This window comes from Lissotriton helveticus, chromosome 4_2 (assembly GCF_964261635.1).
Source record: "Lissotriton helveticus chromosome 4_2, aLisHel1.1, whole genome shotgun sequence".
Taxonomy (NCBI): Eukaryota; Metazoa; Chordata; class Amphibia; order Caudata; family Salamandridae; genus Lissotriton; species Lissotriton helveticus.
The window spans coordinates 7517984-7530641 of record NC_136064.1 but is presented as its reverse complement, the minus strand read 5'-3'; the positions used below and the strand labels follow the sequence as shown (position 1 = coordinate 7530641).

Sequence of the window (12658 nt, the reverse complement as noted above, 5' to 3'; positions counted from 1 at the left end):
CGCATAATTGAAATACCCACTGATAGCAGCCCCTGCCACCTCCCCCGAGCGGGCACCTGCCCCTCTATATTTGACGCCGCCGAGGCACTGTCCAAGAATGGATGCGGGCCGGACGCATTCCTCGGCTAAAATTAGCGCGTTGTGTCCATTATCGCCGCGTGGCATGTCACTTGTCAGCGAGCTGGAGCGAAGGGGGGACCGAGAAGCCATCCCAGCCTGCCCCTGGACTCCCTGGCACTGCCCTGCCCGCTTCCCCTCGCGCACCTGGGCCTCGAGCGCCGCAGCAGCAGGGCGTCGGTGTCAAGGCACCCGAGAGAGAACTGGGCCCGGGGTCAGGTCTGACGGGTCACCCGCACCTCACAAAGGCCACAGGCATCACCATGGCCCCCAGAAACCCCGGCCAGCGCTCCGGATAACCCAGGCCTGTGAGTATTTATGTTCACGGTGATTTGGTGAATGCGTGTGCCCGTGTGGCGAGCGCGCTGTGTGAGGGGAGTCGTGATCTGTGCTCCGCTGGGCAAGTGTGGCTTCTCGTGTGTGTACATCTGTCCAATAACTGCCTGCACCTTGGCACCATGGCTGTCTATAGTTTCTGTACCTGAGCCTGTGTTTAGGGGCCCGGTGGTGTCTGAGAGGGCCCCTCAACGCTGCATTCATTTAGAACACTGACTGTGTGCAGACGTGTATAACAAGGTCACCTGAACTCTGTCAGCCGCGTACCTTGTGCGTGGCCTTTGTTGGCGTTTGTTGCTGGCTGAGAAGAAGGTTTGATTTTAAGCCGCAGCAGCACGCGACGGATTCTGCCTTCCACAGAGCACGGGGAAACTCATGTTGCCTGATGGGGGCTCCCCAGACTTAACGATAATAAAAGGCAATAACCGGGGCCTTTGTTGTAAATGTGTTCTACCACTAGACGGCGAACTAATTAATGCTGTCTTTACTGGATGGAAGCGAAGGTGTGTATTACTTCACGTGGCGGAAGCAACACTCACATAAATTGTATTATACTCCGGCGGTGTCGACAGTCTGCTGGAGTACATTACCAGGCATACTCCTAGGACTTTTTATGACTTTCCTAATATGCATAAATCCATCCACAGCGTAGAAGTAAATCTGCCAGTCAAAGATTCCTTGTGAATTGACCCGAGTAGCGTATAGGGTCTGGCCTTTAAACATTTTATGGGATAGTGGTCCGAAGATGCCTTTTTGAGATTTTTTTTAATTAACGAGTTATGGCAGGATCAGTGGTTGAGGTACGTAAAAAAAAGTACAAGAACAGTGATGCTGTGCACAAAGGGTGCGGGACGAGTAAGCGTGGGTGCAAGGTCAAAGGTGTGGCTAAAAAACAAAATATGTAACTTCTTTCGGTCTTTCGCTTATAAAATAACGCACAGATTAAAAGAAAATAAATGCAAGATAAGGTAACGAGTGGGAAATGCTAAATGGTACATTATGACACCTCTATTAGTTAATGCACTGCAGAGGTCTGTGTCTGTAACCAGAGAGAGACAGAATTGAATCCTGGTTGGTGCAGTGGGGAATAGTAACTTGCATATGTTTAGTGCTACCAGGTCCCAGTCTGTGACAGAAAGCACTGTGAACATGTAAGTCATTATTTTAAACTTGCAGTACAGATAGTATAAGATAGGGTGATATAAAATGTGCAAAATCGTTTAAGATTAAAACGTGCTTCCAAAATGTAGATTTAGTTATACCCAGACTGTACATAGCGCAATCTTTTTTATGTGTCCTTTAAAAACATACAAGTCACAGCTTATCTGGTAACTTCCTTGCAATGCCACTCAAAAAGAATACATCTGTGTCACCAGGAAGCTTCGAGTGGTTCCACCAATTAAAGCCAGTACGGGCTTCCAAGCACCCTTTATATTTGCAGATTGAGCAGTTGCACACATTTACATTTCTTTCAGGCAAATAGGCACCCTGACAGGAAGGCTTGTTTAGCTGTCTGTCCCTCCCTCAGTTTCACAACACAGGAGACTCCATGCCTTACACTTCAGCTGAAGCGTTTCAACTTTCCTTCCACAAACAGTAGATTTACTTTTTTTCTGAAAGTAAATGGATAGGTCGTGCCCCTCAGATCCTGCCCACTTCGACCACTGCTTAGGAGCTGACCCTAAGATGTGTGCCCTAAAAGGTGGTGCTATCTTCTGCGTGAGTTTTTCCGTACCATACAGGGCTGTTCGTCAGGTGCCCCTCTACTCTTAATGCCTGCATGGGTAGGCGCATTTTACAGCGCCTAGATATGCCGTGGTGGCTTCTACGGCCTCCAGTTTCTCGTTTGATTTGTGTGTGAGTCCAGATTAAAACCTATTACAATAGTGAGGAACAGAGATAGATGGCCACTGACAGCCCCATAGGTGCTCTGTGGCTGCGGTGGAACCTGTCAGGACTCTTTGGGCGAGGCCACGCGGAGCTAGAACGCTGACCCGGTTGGTGCCCCAGAGAGCCCAGTGTCGACCCAGTGAGGTACTATTTGAAACAACCCGTAATAGGGGGATGAGCACAAACATGAGGCATGGTCATACCCCAAATATGTCCATTTCGGTTCTTTTTGCGGTCCTATGGTTGTTTGCTGCTGTTTAAAAAAAACGCATTGGCACCTCCGGCTGAGGGGGTCTGCATCGCCAGTCCCTCCCAGTGCGTGCCCGGTGCCCACCCACCCCTTGGTGTTGTTGCAGCTGCGCCGCGTTGGACAAACCCTGCGCCCCACTCGAGGCAGGCACACGCCTCAGCTGTACAATCACCCTGAGACTAATAGAAAAGGCGCACTTGAGCAGCGTCCCAGTGACACGTGCATAAACAGAGCTCAAAGGTATGCCCAGGGTCACCGGTGCTGGTAAATTCAGCATTCCATCCACGCTCATCTTTTAATGGTACATTTTCAGAATGTCTCAATAGGGTATGCAGTTTTTACATTGTGGTCATTACCTCGCAGGAAGGTACCTTTCAGGTAAGTACCATATAGGTAAATACCATGCAAGCACTTTTCGATACTGTACCATGCAGGTAAGTACTTCTTTTTTAAATGTCATAACTATTATGCCATTTTAAAAAGTATTTAAGGGCTAAGGGACTTCAGGGATCTGGGTGGCAAGGGTAAGGGAGAGTGGAGGATTTTAAGGGTAAGGAGCTTTTAGAGTTTATGGTGGGTAGGGGTAAAGGAAGTTGAGGTTGTTTTACTAGGGGGATTTGTGAACGTTATCCACAAAACAGAAAAAGAAACAAAATATTATGGGCCTTTGATTGTCAGCTTTAAGCTAACATCAGCAATACAGTTCAATTACAGTGAAGCCAATATTCAAAGACAATGGAGTCCAACCCTTAAGGCTTTTAATAACAATTTACTTCAAATTGCAAGTTCAATCAATCAACAAACTTGAAGAAGTATATTGTAAACGCATACATATCTAAATGATAATGCAGTCTGAATTTGCATATATTATAAGGAAAAAGATGCATAATAAAAATATATACAGCAAGCAGAATATCACCCAGGCAGGTTCCATAAAGGAGCTTCCTTAAGCTAAATAAGGTATCGAAAGTGGCAATGGGAAATTCTATGAGGAAGGTGTCAGCATCAGGCAGAGCAAGTTTTGAATTGAAGGGAAGAAGTGCTCAAGCACGAAGCTCAACAGTCTAGTCATGGGGAAATCAGCAGAGGTGGGAAGAAATATTCTCTCAGCCAATGTCAGGAAAGGGTCCGGTCTGCTCTTCTAAAGATCTCACGATGAAAGCATGAAAGACGATTTTACTAGGCTTCTCCATATCAGTTTTTCCCAAACAAAGCAATCCGAAGACAGTGCTCTCTATGTGCAGGTAGACTTCCTAGTTACCCAGCTCTTAACAAAGGAGCAACCATTTGTTGTGGTTCCCGCAAGTCAGAGCGGGCCGCCATCTTGGGTCAGCGGGCTAGTTTTTTTTAGCTAGTCACTATATATGGACTCGGTGATGCGCGCAGTCGATGCACGCAGCGGGCGTGCCACTGCCCGTCTGCGATAGGATGGCGCTCATCGCTAGCCCCCCTGCCCATCTTAAACAAGACAGCGCTACCCTTTGAAAGTACTCCAAGGCCCAGCTACTCGACCTGAACCCTGTAGGTAAGGACACTGGCTGTAAGTGTCTTACATTCTATACAAAGCCCACGTCTCCCTCAGTTACCTGCTCCAATTGTAACAATGCTCTTCCCTGACTTCTCTTCCAGGCAATTAAACCTAAAAGCCATGGAAATGGGTGGAAACTGAGCGGCACAAGAGAAATTCGCTTAAATGCTTATTGCTTAGCGCTAGAGCTCTGGTAAAGCACAGCTTAAAGTGCACAATGCTCCTGGAGGAACATGACATAAAATTGGCGTTAGTCACAGAAGCGTGGACAGACGATGCCTATGGTCCTGACCTAATCAACGCCACTCCACCTGGGTTCTTCTACCACACACTAAATAGTCCAATTAGGAGAGGGGGCAGGGTGTGCTGGCAGTAATATACCACAACTCACTCAAGGCTGCCTTTCACACAGCTTCGAATTTGGCCTGAAGCACTTTCCTTTAGCTTTTGCCTATCCCATCATTACTCTTTTAAGGGCATTTTACTGTACAGACCACCAGGATCCAGGAATACATTTCTAACCTTGGTTGGAACCCAGCTAGAAGAGACTCTATGAAAGCAGTCAAGATGTGGATGACACAGAATTGCTTGAAGCTTAACTCGGGCAAGACTGAGGTAATCATTTTTGGTAACAATGCCAACTTTTGGACTACCGACTGGTGGCCAGAAGAATTGGGCCCTCTCCCCAAACCCACTAGGAAAGCTAAGAATCTGGGAGTCATAGTTGATGATAAACTAAACTTTGGTGATCAGATAAATGCAGTTACCTCAGCCACCTTTCATTTTCTTAGAGTGACCAAGAAAATAATGCCATTCCTGCCGGAAGACAGTCAACGTACAGTTGTTACATCTCTTATTTTATCAAGGTTGGACTAGTGCAACGACCTCTACCTGAACATTCAAGAACGACTGCTTACCGGCACTCCAAAATTTCTATCGGGTTCTAAGGAAATCAAAAGACTTAATTTATTTTATTTTATTTATTTATTTTATTTAAGATTTATAATGCGCATGGCTGCCTCAGCGACGAGGCATCCCAGCGCAACCAGAGACCTGGAGGAAAGAGCAAGAGAGCACCGCCTAAGAAACTAAAAATCGGTGAGTGGAAACAACCAAGTTTTTATAGCTTTACGAAAAGCCAAGAGATTGGGAATAGCTCTAATGTGTGCTGGGAGCGAGTTCCAAAGTTTTGCCACTAAAAAGCAGAAGGAACGGCCCCCTGCCCTAGCTCTCCTAACACGAGGAGCACAGACAAGCGCAAGGTCGGCAGATATCAATGCTCGCCCCGGCAGATAAGGTGTCAGCAGGCAAGAGAGCCCACCCGGGGCTTGGTGCGTCAGAATCTTGTGTGAGATACACAGCACCTTAAACTGAACACGTTTCTCAATAGGTAACCAATGAAGCTTTGGGAGCACATGTGCCACCGAGCAGGATTTAGGTAAGGCCACCAGAAGGCGTGCTGCAGCGTTCTGGACCCTCTGCAAGCGTTTGATGCTGGCCTTCTTAGCACCCAAATACAGAGAGTTGCCGTAGTCAAGCCTAGAGAGAATGGACGCCTGAACAACGGACCCTCTGCAAGCGTTTGATGCTGGCCTTGTTAGCACCCAAATACAGAGAGTTGCCGTAGTCAAGCCTAGAAAGAATGGACGCCTGAACAATGGTTTGACGAACTCTAGGGGGAAAAAAACCAAGCAAGGGGCTCAACCCTCGCAAGAGCCCGAAGCAGACAGCGGCAACAGCTTTTGTCTGCTTCTCAAACGTTAGTCCGTTGTCGAACCATATGCCCAGGTTCATCACAGCCTCCCTAGGTGACGGGGCGGGTTTCTGACGAACCCCCCACCACTGCGTAGACCAGAGGTCCCGGTCCTTGCCAAATAGCAATATCTCAGATTTGCTAGCATTTAACTGTAAACAGTTTGCTGTCATCCAATATGAGATAGCTAGCAGATCCTCCTTAAATTTCTCCAAGTTAACACAGCAGTTTTTGGAGAAGGCTATTACCACTGGGTGTCGTCGGCGTACGACGCCAAGGACAATCCCCTGTCTTTTGCCACCTCTGCCAGGGATCTCATACATAGATTGAACAAAAGTGGGCTTAACATAGAGCCCTGAGGTACCTCCTGGCGCAGGGCAAATTCCTGGGAGTGGAAGGGTGGTACTGAGACCTTGAACGTCTGATCCTCCAAGAAAAAGCGGATCCACTCCAGGGCCCCATCCCTGATCCCAACTTCCCAGAGGCGTTCAAGGAGAATCGCATGGGACTCCGTATCAAAAGCGGTGCTGAGGTCCAACAGGACCAAGGCCGCTGAATCTCCCGCATCCAACCTACTCCGAATGGATTCCGATACTGCCAATAGCGCAGATTCGGTGGTATGCCGAGGTCGGAACCCATGCAGTGATGAATCAAAAATGCTGTGTTGTTCAATGAATTTGGATAGCATAGAATTCACGTGTGCTTCCACTAACTTGGCCAAAAAAGGCAACTGGGATATGGGGCGATAATTGCCCGGATCATTTGGATCAAGAGTAGATTTTTTTATCAACTGAATGACTTTGGCGTGCTTCCATGCCCTAGGAACAGAAGCTGACCTCAAAGACAAATTGGCCACTTCTAGGCTTACTGGAGCAATCGATGAATGGAGCTGCTGAAAATAAGTTGATGACAATGGGTCAGCTGGGGAGCCTGACTTGATTTTATGGCATAGGGCCTCAAATTCTAGAGGCGTCAACAGTGGGAATGATGTCAAACAATTACCCTCCATAGTGTCCACCGCTCCATGCACCCCTACGTTCTCAGCAGGAGAGGATGCCTTAGGAAAACCACAGTAAATCTGCACCACTTTATTCAAGATGTGTTGCGCTAGTATCTCACACTGGCGATTGGAGGCTATAGAGGAGGTCCTAGGAGCGCCTGCACTCTTCATATTATCGAGCAGCGAAAAGATGGTCTTTGCGGGATTTGAACTTGCCAGGATCTTATCAGCTAGATAGTCTGCCCGTGCTCTCCGGAGGAGCTTATGATCATTCTTAATTGCCGCTTCCAATCAGAAAACGGGTGCATTTTAAATCCTTATGCACCATTTTCAAGGCCCTCCAAGGAATAGGACCAGAATATCTGAAGCAGCGGTTTCAATGGTAAACCCCTAAAAGAACTCTTTGCTATTTAGGAGCTAAGCTGGCGATGGTACCCCCATCAAAAAAGCCTCATGGGGAGGGAGAAGTTTTGTCACCTGTGCAGCAAAGGCCTGGAATGACCTCCCCCCTCCATCTTAGAACTGCCACTGATCTCATGGCATTTAGGAAGGGATTAAAAACCTGTCTTTTTATTGTGTAGTATTTCCTTAATAATCTGTGCTCAGAGCCAGCGCCAGGACACCTTCGGGTAACCGTCGCGCCATTGACATTTAAATAACATAACATCTGGGTGACCTTAAATGTAACGTCTGCCCGGTCTGCCTTGTACAGGAGGATCTATTCCAACCTCTCAGTCTCTATATCCAAAGCCAACCTCTAAATAAGGTTCAGTTGCCTACCAGTCTAACACAGTAAATAGTGAGTCTATTCTAACTAAACAAACATGTTGATAAGACACCTGCAGAGGAGAGAAAAAACACGAGACACAGCAAACCTTTATGAAATTGCACTGTGTTCAACTCGGGCCTGGTTACAAGTTAGGCCTGCATTACATTCAGAATCGTTTCTAAATAAATACAGGTAGCATAAGTACATATCTCAAGTACATTTTAAGGAAGGCATGCATTTTCTTTTTATGGTGAATGCTTTTATTATAATTCAGTTAAATATATGCATGGAATATATAGCCACTTACTACAACTGATTGATAAAATGCACACAGATTTATAGTGTTAAACACACAATGAGTGTATACTTTTAATATAAAGGGGTGGGGCACTAAATGACGCTGCTCCACAGTGAGTGACAGATCAAATAGTGAATGAGACAGGGAGCAGTGCGTGAAATGAGGTGTATATGTAAAAGGACGGTGCACCAAAAAGAAGTGCTCGAAAGCTCCAATTCTTATTTCAAGATTCTTTTATTCAATTCCAAATAAAACAAATTCCTCAGCCAATGCGTTTCGTTCACATTGAACTTCGTCAGGGCTATGAAAAATAGAGGAAAATTCCGTAAAGTTTAACCCATCATTGGTATGTGGTGAGGGTTCGACACACAGTAATTCCACAAAAGGCCAAAAAAGGTAGTTGGCCACTAGATAAATAAAGTGGTAGTCGTCCGTTCTAAAATAAGTGGCCGAATAGATCCCCGCGGTGTGATAACGTTGGGAGGGTCCGACCCAAATCTTGGCCGCCCGTATCGGATCGTTCGAGGTGTGACAAATGAATTAATCGCAAATGAGGTGTAGTGAACAGTGAATGAGACAGGGAGCTCTGATGAAGCATGAGTGACCATTCAATTAGGAAGACTGAATAATGTACGAGGAAGGGGGGGCTTCTAAATGGTTACAGGGTGTATAAAATGGTTACCGGGTGTATAAAATGGTTACAGGGTGTATACAAATAAGACAGAAATCAGTAATTGAGGCTGAGTGAATAGTGAATGAGGCCTGAAAAAGTGAAGGAGAAAAGGCATTGTTAATAGTGAACGAGACAGCTTGAACAGTGAATGGAACAGAGAACAGTGAAAGAGGTGGGGTCTCTAGTGAACTGATAGCGTAGTGAAAAGTGAATGAGAGTGAAAGAGACACAGTGGATGAGGCTGAAGCAATAGTGAGAAAAGCAAGGCGGATCAGTCACAAAGATTAGTAATTCCAGGAGTAGTGAATTAGGCAGATAGAATAGTAATCGAAGCAAGAAATTATGAAGAGGACATCTTAACCAATGACTTCCCAGAATATTCAGTTTCTATTTACATTTCTCTAGCCTAACGTGTGACAGAAGGTGGAAAGATGCCCTATTGGGCCAGGAGATAAAGAGAGAGGTTGTGATGACTTTCAGGTTGGCTCGTTGGTGGTGTCTTAAAGCTACTCCCAGCCTGAGCACTTCAACTACTTGAAGTGAAAACTTAAGGAACACTGCAGTGCTTAATTTGAGCAGGTGGTTTCCGTTGCTCGGCACCATCACTTAATTGCCAACACTTGTGCTTGTGACAGTCTGCCACAAGGTGGCGCTATCTGGCTAATTTAGAGCTGACCACGACAAAAGGTAATTATTAATTCAATATACATAAAAAATGACTATTACCTACTTGTATGAGTTTGAAGGTTAGCAGTTGTGTTGTTACTGTCATTGGCAGCATAGCAGGGGTGGGGTGTGGTGCAAGCCTGCAGCAGCCTCCTGACGAGAGCCCTGGCACCCATTTTATTTTTACAAATTAAGCACTGCACCACTGTTTCTCCCACACTCATGGAGAGGGTTGGGTCTCCCCTGCCCCCCAGCCCGCACCCGACTGGGCCCTTTCTCTCCCCACCCTCCCAGCCATGGCTCCTTCTCACTAATTGCTGTACAAACCTGAAGACAATTCAACATGCTTGGAACTGGATAATCCCAGGAAGTGCATCTTTTTCACTCAACGTGAGTCTGGGTGTTCTGAAGAGTTCCCCCTCCCTGTACTCTGAACCCATTTCATACGCCCCAGGCCCCACAGAGTGCACACGAGCCGCACTGATACCTTAATCTTATCTTAAAGCCCTAAAGGTCTCAGGCTCGAGGCCAGACATCTCAGCCGCGAGATGATGGGTTGCCTAGGCAACGGTACCATTGTGATGCAGCGTCCTCTACAGCTTCGAGGTAGAGCTGTGGATACCACGCCTACTGTCTGGCCTTATCACTTCTGAAACTGTCCTCAAACAGCACCGAAGGACCCCTGCCATGCTGCACAGAGGAGCACAGCTCTTACATGCATGATGGCTACTGAATCGATTGATTGCTTACTACTCGGCTAGTCTGCGATGAACTGATCGCTGGAAATATGTAAAGCTGGATGAATGAAAGCACAATATCTCGGCAGGTGCTGGACACAGAGGAATAGTTCGATTTAGGACAGGCTTTATCAATACAAGAATATACATCCCTTAAATAGCAAGCATTGGCTATGCCAGTAGTTCTGGTCTTGGGAAGCTGGTGTGATGGGTATTGTGTTGTTTTTCTGCAAGTAAAACTCCACAAAAAGAAAAATGTTTTTGCCTCAACGCGGTGGCAAAATGCTTGCAATAAAAAATGTTTATGTAAAAAGTATCAAACAACAAAAGAAGAGAGGTCTAATCTGGTCAAGTACACGACTACCAGAAATGTGGAGCAAAAGGATAAGTGGATAGTATTGATCACAGTCACTCTAGTTGAGTGGGATCACAGTCACTCTATTTGAGTAAGAAAGCCCTCACACACCGACCTAGTCAGTGTCATGCTTCATCATCGGGCCCCACCGAAGAGACCGAGTGTCTCTTCGGTGTGCTACGACGCCAGAAAGACTGCGGAGCTGGTTGTGTGGGGAGGAAGTGTTGTGAAGATTTCTCAAATTAAAAGTGACTAACAGGGTATCAAAAAAACTTTAATGAGTGATCCCTAAGACACGTGTAAGTGGTATATGTGTCTGAATTTAAAAGCCAAGGTTATTAGGATTTGGTTAAATTCAGCTAAATACCACAAATTTATTAAAATCAGTCAACATGTTTCTGCCTTCAGTGTGGTATGTATTCACCATGGCATTCTTCAGGACTATAACCCCGGCGGTGTGGACACTCTAATAGTCCACCCTGACCTGGGGGCGTGAAAGTGAAAAGGAAAAGTGAAAAAAGTGCTTAAAAAATTGGGAGAGCAAATTGCTCAATCCAAAAAACCCAAATTATGGGTGTATCAGCACCTGTAAGAAAAAACATACAGACAAACAAATATAGACAAACATACAATTAGTATATGCCAGCGTAGACTTATCATAGTGCTCCTAAGATGGTGGCAAACCTATGTGTGCACACAATAACAGAGAACTTATGCACCTTCCAAGTAGCCCTTAGGGATATAAGTACTGGCTAGGAGGTGAAGTGCTAGAGGTGGTTAAAAACTACTGCTTGTAGTGAAGGAGATAAAAACGCGGTGTGAAATCTCCATGAGAAGGGATCAATTTGACCAAATGGTCGGTGACCCCCACAAGATGGTGAAATATGGAGAACATCTCACTTTAAAATTGGGCGCTACTTGCACCATGGGTCTCGGGAGGGGGGTTGGAGCGCGCTTGGCACATCCTACGAAAAAACGGGATGAAAATGTCAGCATAACCCATACAATCACACAGGCACTTAGCTTTTGTTAATTGTAGTAACCGTTCCGCTGGGGGTGCAGACTCACGCCCTCTGCGCTCACATCCCGCTTGGCAACCTGCTAGAACCCTCTTGACCGGACCCCGACGATGGAGAGCGGGGCCGGTGAATGCGTTTAAGAGCGCTTTGTTTACGCGCTCGATTCCGGGTTGGGCGTGCCTCGCTGGGTTCGGGTTGGGCGTGTCACGCTGGGAACGAGGCTTGGGGCGCACACGCCCACTTGGGCGGAGCGCGTTTGTGATCAGACCGAGGCTTGGATTGAAAAGCCTATCCCTGCGCTAGCCTAAGGGAGATGGTTACACGCTATTGGTTACTGTTAGGACCATGGGTGATTATTGTTTTCCAGTACATAGAACGGGGAATTTGGTCGTTTTCCTATGCTTTCAGGATATTGGTAATGATGCCAATCAAAGGGTTTTTGTAAGAAGGGCAGGACTGTAGTGTTTGCCATTTAACACAGCCTACAAAAACCTTGTCATTGGAAGAAGGGAAAGTGTGGACGCAACGTGATCATACTAATTGCAACTCATGCAATGTGGTCTATCTAATCACATGTTCCTGCAATCTTCGGTACGTGGGCATGACCACTAGAAAAGTGAAACAACGGATCTGCGAGCACCGAAGTAACATAAGGTGCAAGAAAGTAACCACAAAGCTGAGCCGCCATTTTCTAGAAAAGAATCATACCACTAATGACATGAAGTGGACTGTCATTGAAACCGTTGATGGTACAAGGAATATACAAAATAGACTGTTCGAAAAAGAACAGCGTTGGGTGTACCGTCTGGGGACAAATATCATTGGGCTCAACGATGATGTCCCCTGGAACACAGTCCTAACATGAACTCCATTACCCCAGTAGGCTGTTAGACATCACACAGAACTGGTCTGCTTAAAACATGCAACATTCAACATGTTTTTCATAAAAACTCTGTGCACTTTAACATCTTGTCCACAGTAAAATCCCAATCCTTTTGAAAGTTTGTGTTGTATAAGTATGTGTTTTTTTCGTCCTGCCCTTCTTACAAAAACCCTTTGATTGGCATCATTACCAATATCCTGAAAGCATAGGAAAACGACCAAATTCCCCGTTCTATGTACTGGAAAACAATAATCACCCATGGTCCTAACAGTAACCAATAGCGTGTAACCATCTCCCTTAGGCTAGCGCAGGGATAGGCTTTTCAATCCAAGCCTCGGTCTGATCACAAACGCGCTCCGCCCAAGTGGGCGTGTGCGCCCCAAG

The 12658-nt window shown here is 46.2% G+C and overlaps 1 protein-coding gene across 1 annotated transcript in view; it reads left to right on the top strand.

Annotated features, from left to right (window-relative positions):
* Positions 1-177: 177 nt before the first annotated feature.
* The window catches only part of ASB12 (ankyrin repeat and SOCS box containing 12), a 45890-nt gene continuing 33409 nt past the window's right edge, over positions 178-12658 (top strand). Inside the window, exon 1 of the mRNA XM_078640106.1 lies at positions 178-425. The gene's annotated coding sequence lies outside the window, so the exon portion shown is untranslated. The remainder of the gene's footprint in view (positions 426-12658) is intronic.